Raw genomic sequence first — 6,000 nt, 5'->3', positions numbered from 1 at the left:
TGCATGAAAGTGCACACGTAGGCACCTAAAATTTAATACGTATGCGTTGTCACTCAATGACAAAAAGCAAACTCTGTTTCCCCCAGTGTACCGACACCTACTAGGTAATTCTGCCGTTACACCTCGGGCACTCCAAAAACCATGATAACCCGTGTGGTTAATGATAATTGTATAGTGCAGGTGTGTTCGCCCTTTCTTATCGTTGTTTTTACTTCTTCTTTTCTATTGTATCGTTTTTTCTTTGTTAATGTGACACAACATTGTCTACATTGCTTAATTTCCATTTCATACCTCCTGATGAAGGCTGCTGCATAACAGCCGAAACGTCGATAAAATAAAGCTTGCCAGAAGAGCAGTATTTAGCAATGAAACGTATATCCGTCAACTATTACAATAGAAATCGCAAACATTTGAAACCGCTTTCGATTGGAGACAGAGTTTGCTTGTATGATGTAGCAAATGGAAAGTGGAACAAAGCAGGAACTGTCAAAGAACGCGTGACGCCTGGTCGTATATTGTTGTAACGAATGATCTGCTGTATCGTCGCAAGCGTGTGCATTTGTGCCCATGTTTTTGTTGAAATTCATAAGAAAGATTTTGTGATTAAAGATTGAAAAAAACTGGATCAACTTAAAAACCAAATGCCCCTGGCAGGTTGTCGATCGCACACCATATCGATATATTTATATGTTAAATTCCACAAAGCGATCTGTAGACAGCTCAGATGGTAGATGTTTATTGAGAAAAAAGATATATTTCGCCTTAAAAGGGCTCCATCAGCCAAATCTATGCTGTGTATGTTGTTTATTTTATTGTCCGCAAGATGTCGCCCTGGACGAGGCGCTATAAAAGTTGTGCTCGACCATGAAATAAACCTTACTTATGTCTGGGAGTTGCTACGTAGGTAACAATTCTCCAAAACCACAATTTAAGATATTTTCCGTTAAAAACTTTTTGTGCAATTGGGAGTCGAATAAATATATGTTGGTAGGTTTTTCCTACGGCTTATGGTTTAGAATATATTTGACATAAATTGCAAGATTTAGTTTGCCCGTAACTATGTCTTGCGTGAAGGAGCCCCATTGACCAGGCCAGGAGCTCATGGTTTTTATTCGAGGAGATTCACGCTCTGCAGTAGGAGACGACATTAGACAAAGGTTTGTGCAATCAATTGTATTTATTTAAACTAAAAAGAAATGCTGGAATGCAGTCAGATTTATTATGCATTGTTCCACAAACTGTTTCATCAACCAATCCTCTACAACGCGTCGACGTACCAACACAGTCTAGCAACTCATGCAGCTCGCAATTATGACATCACAAAACAAGTAAGAATTGGTTAATGCGGAGGTAAAACATAACGTGGATTATCCTAACCTCCATCAGGTGTTCGTATGTAATTGAGTAACATAACTAGATCGCCCAAACTTTCTGACAGTTTTCAAGCTAGAGGCGTAATTGTGAGTTAGTGTCATAATGCCGGTTTAGGATGATGTCAATTTCCCGCCTGACATATTCCACCTGTTCAACCCACTGCTTGCGTGATCATCAGTCAATGCATTTTCACTTACAATATGATACCTCATAACAATAGAAGAAGAAGTGTTAACCAGGTAGCAGCACTATACGGTAGTATAGCTCCTATAACCAGATGTTCTGGTGTGGAAAGGGATAATCATTTACAGTGGTGTTAAAATACTGTAAAAATATCAGTGAGACTCTTGTAAACGTAAATTTAAACGCAAACCCGCTGTAATTTTTTATGGTAGCTGTGAAAGCAGGATTAGTTCGAGTTATCGCGGTGTTTCGTCCTACTGCATTTGATTTATTGTTTTGTGGGGCGTCGCAAACTCACTTGTGGAAATTAGTTTCCGCATATACCTCTGTGTAGCGGTGATATAAAAGAATCATTGTACGTCAGCATCTTTCGGGTGCGTCGTTCTATTATTTTATTAGGAATGATTGCGTGACCGGAAGAAAATTTATTGGATTGAGGAAAAAATGTAACCCATTCAATTTGATCCTAGTGGTTTCAGCGAAGCTTAAAACGTTTATGCAATTAAATTAGACCGGCAATACAACCAGCAATGAGATTGCTTGTTATATTATTTGTAAATTTTCTACCTGTTATTTGTGGACAAACTTGGTACAAGTTGGATGACTTCCACGAATATTTGATCGGACCTCAAGTTAATTCACACACAGAAGCTGAAACTACATGCAATGCTCACAACGCAAATCTCGCCAATGTCAAAAAAACATCGAATTTTCCTTTCTGGTAGAAAAACTTGGGACAGTAACAGGTAATGCGATGATCATTAACTCTTCTTTGTTAAGGAAAAGTTTTACTTTTGGTTTCGTAAAATTCCTTGTAGATCTATGTTTATGATGCTTGTTCTTTGCATGTGTTTGAGTAAAGATAGGAAAATTTTTTTCCGCACTCACTGATGTTTCAAAATAGGTATTTTTTTGTGTACAAGTTGTGAGCAATTGTGAGAAAAATTTTCACCATCATGGTTACTTTACAGCCAAACTTTTTTTTAAATTGAAACTCCTTAATGAAGCGAAAATTTCTTGTGGTTGATCGGCTCAGTAATATTTTGATAAATAACGTTAAGGGTTTCCATTCTCATTCTACATCGGAGCAACACGAGTTTCGGGAATAAACAGCTTCCAGTGGAGGGATGGATCACGTGTTGGAACATTACCTTGGAGTACAGGCGAACCATAAATATTTGGGCGATGTACTCTTGCCACTAACCTGTGGTAAGCATGAAAGTGCACATATGACTGTTCATTTCTTCTGCTTTATGTTTTTCAGTGAAATTGTACATGCACCAAATGCATCTGATGCTAATAACCAGGGCGTCGATTTTTTATTGCGTGTCGTAAGTTTAGAAAACACGGTACATAAGTTCAGAAAACACGTTAAAATAACGACAAAACAATTTAAAACCTTGCATGTTGTAGGCTGCTATGTCTCTTTTGAGATCCGATTGAGCGAAAAATGGTACTTGTTTCGTAACAATGCAACATGTTGCGTAATAATGGCACGTGTTCGGTAACAATGGTCCATGTTTGGAAACAATGGTTATTTTAACTCGCTTATTCGCTAAAGGTCAAAGCAAGTGCTGGCTGGTTTTTGCATGGATTTTGTCCAACAATTTATTGCGGTTGCGTTTATTTAGTTGTTTAATTTATTTGGGGTGGGGATCCCGAACGATGATGTCATTAAGTTTTCAACGCTACGTAACCGTCCCAGTTAAATATTGTTGTTGGATAGAGACTCGAAACACAAATTTCTCCCCAATAGTTTGCGGTTGAAATAAAACGACTTATACTGGCACCAACGTCTTCGAACCAATTTTGCCACCAGCATGTACAGCAAAACAATTGACAACTAGCCTACATGTTATAGGAGAATCGTTAGCGTCCAATCTTCTAAAAAATAAATGGCTAATATGTTGGGCTTAATTAAGTTATTATAGCAATTCAATTTATGGACTTTTGTAGATAACAATAGCGTTGGTCTCTTCGTGGCACTGCATTCCGTTAACTAACATTACACTTGCGCTGCCCGTATCGAACAGTGAGGTCGCGTTTCGAACAGTTACAATGGCGAAAAAGGCATAAATCGACACCCTACTGATAACTAAAGCAATGGATGGTTGACGCGATTGGTGTAGCTCCATGATTATAAGGATCTGACCAGACCGACGTCACAGATAAGGCTCGCGCGGGTGGTGACGTCATTTTGCTATCGGCCACACACCACTAAGAGGCGGAAAATGAAAAACGCAAAATGCACAATAAACGGCATAAAACGCAACAAACACATTACACATTGCATAAAAAATAGTGGTACAGAGGTGCCGTCCATATTGAGTTGTGGTTGTTGCTGAACTGCATGCAATGCACACAATGCACATCTCGCTAATATTAAAACAACAAACATATTTAACTTCCTGGTGGAAAAGATTGGAACAGTAACAGGTAATGCGATGATCATTAACTCTTCTTTGGTAAAGAAATGTTTTACTTTGGTTTCGTAAATTTCTTGTAGATCTATGTATGATGCTTGTTCTTTGCATGTGTTTGAGTAAAGATCGGAAAATTTTTATACCGCAGTCACTAATATACTGCTATTTTTGTTGCCAGGCATACTAATTTATCAGAACTGCTCTTCTGGCACTTAGTTTCTAAAGTGTTTATTGGAAACCAACGTTTCGTCTGCCATCCGGCGAGACTTCTTCAGGGTTATTCCTGGTTCACGTGACGATGCAAGCGGTGCCAGTGTTATCTATTCCTTTTTCCTTGTGTTTTTCTTGCGTTTTTCCTACGTTTTTCCTACGTTTTTAGTGTTTTATGTGCGTGATGCTTCACTGTTGACATTAAAATGATGTCGCATCAAAATTGTTGCGTTTGTACAATATTATTTTGTCTCGTGTAAAAATATTTTGCAGAAGTAAAAAATTACGTGAAGCTTAAAATAATAAACATGAGTAGGACTCGCTCAATAACTCGCTACCACACTGTAGTTTACAGTAAGACCTTTGAAGGCATAGCGTCAAAAATAGAATTTCAGTTTCCAATTTCAAATCACTTATGTGCAGCAGTGTTTTTGTTTGTTTTATTTTATTATTATTATTATCATGTAATATTTGCAGAACCTGACAATGCTTACAGTAGCCTACATAAGCGAAATCGATTTTTTCAAATAAAATGACATAAATTTGATGCTTGTTGTTTCACAATGTATCCTATGAGTAAAACTCTATGGATTAAAACTCAAATGTTGCCAAAATACCTGCATTTTGCTGTTGCTTTTTGAACCACTATTAGCTTAAAATCTTTATACAAACTGAATTTGTAGTAAACATTAGGATCAATGGGTTTCGTGGAGTAAATTTGTATTTTGTTGCTTAAAGTCGTGCACACTCACTTTGTCGTATTAAAACTTGTTTTTAAAAATCCGTCAAAACTTTGAAAATACAATTGCGTTGTGATTCGTTCGAATTTAATTAGTTTTATTGTTTTTTTAATCACCTTTAATTAAAAAACGTACGAGGTGGTTTGCACAGAAGTCGTGTTTTTTTTCTATTTTTGATTAAATTTATACTCGCCATAGACAGGACAGAAACTTGTTGATTACAATAAGTGAGATTTATGAGATAACCTTGTGACAACAGATATAAAGCTAATTCATTGGTCGCACATGGCGACGTACGGTTTAAAATCAGATTTTACAAAACTTAGCGATTGTATGCGGAAATATAAGATCGCGAATGGCAACACACATGTTGGTTCATTATATGTTGAGTCTTTCTGTCTGGTGTATTCCGTTTTCTACCACGTGACAATCTCATCAATAAACCGCGATACATTTGTTGTGAAACAAGATAACTAAATATACAATACGACTGTAATGTGGGTGGGTAATATTGTGGTTACCTCTATGTTGCAGAGCATCCCACTGTGCGCAGTTTGCTGGTGTGCTTTATGGGATGCGTCCCACGTATCATCATCACCACAACTGACGGAAAGACTTCAAATGTTATCTAAAAAGCAGCCCCACAAGTTGGGGCAGTACAGCCGGTTCCGGGTGTTGTGGACCCTGTCCGTCTGTGGGGGCCGTTAACAAAAAATGGGGCCACGAATACCATTGTTTGTTTTTTAAACAAAGGAAATCCTATCGTGAAGGCTACGTTACTTCGCAGTAGTTTTCTCTCTCGAAGACTCTAGTTAAAAGTATTCACGCAGCAGGATAAGGATTCACAACAACATTTGATTTGTGCGATGGCTCCGACCCTGACTTAGCACATTTTCTTTGGCCATGTACTGGTAATAGGTTAAACCTATAGCAGCTTGCAAAGACTCAAATTTTATGTGTTTTTTTATGCATACGTAGAAAATCCACAACTTATTTGTTCTTCCCTGACACAAGAGGAAACAAAACACAACAAGAACCCACTCCATTCTGAACATGGGCTGATGACGTGT

This window comes from Ascidia mentula, chromosome 7 (assembly GCF_947561715.1).
Source record: "Ascidia mentula chromosome 7, kaAscMent1.1, whole genome shotgun sequence".
Taxonomy (NCBI): domain Eukaryota; kingdom Metazoa; phylum Chordata; class Ascidiacea; order Phlebobranchia; family Ascidiidae; genus Ascidia; species Ascidia mentula.
This window is presented reverse-complemented; position numbering follows the sequence as displayed.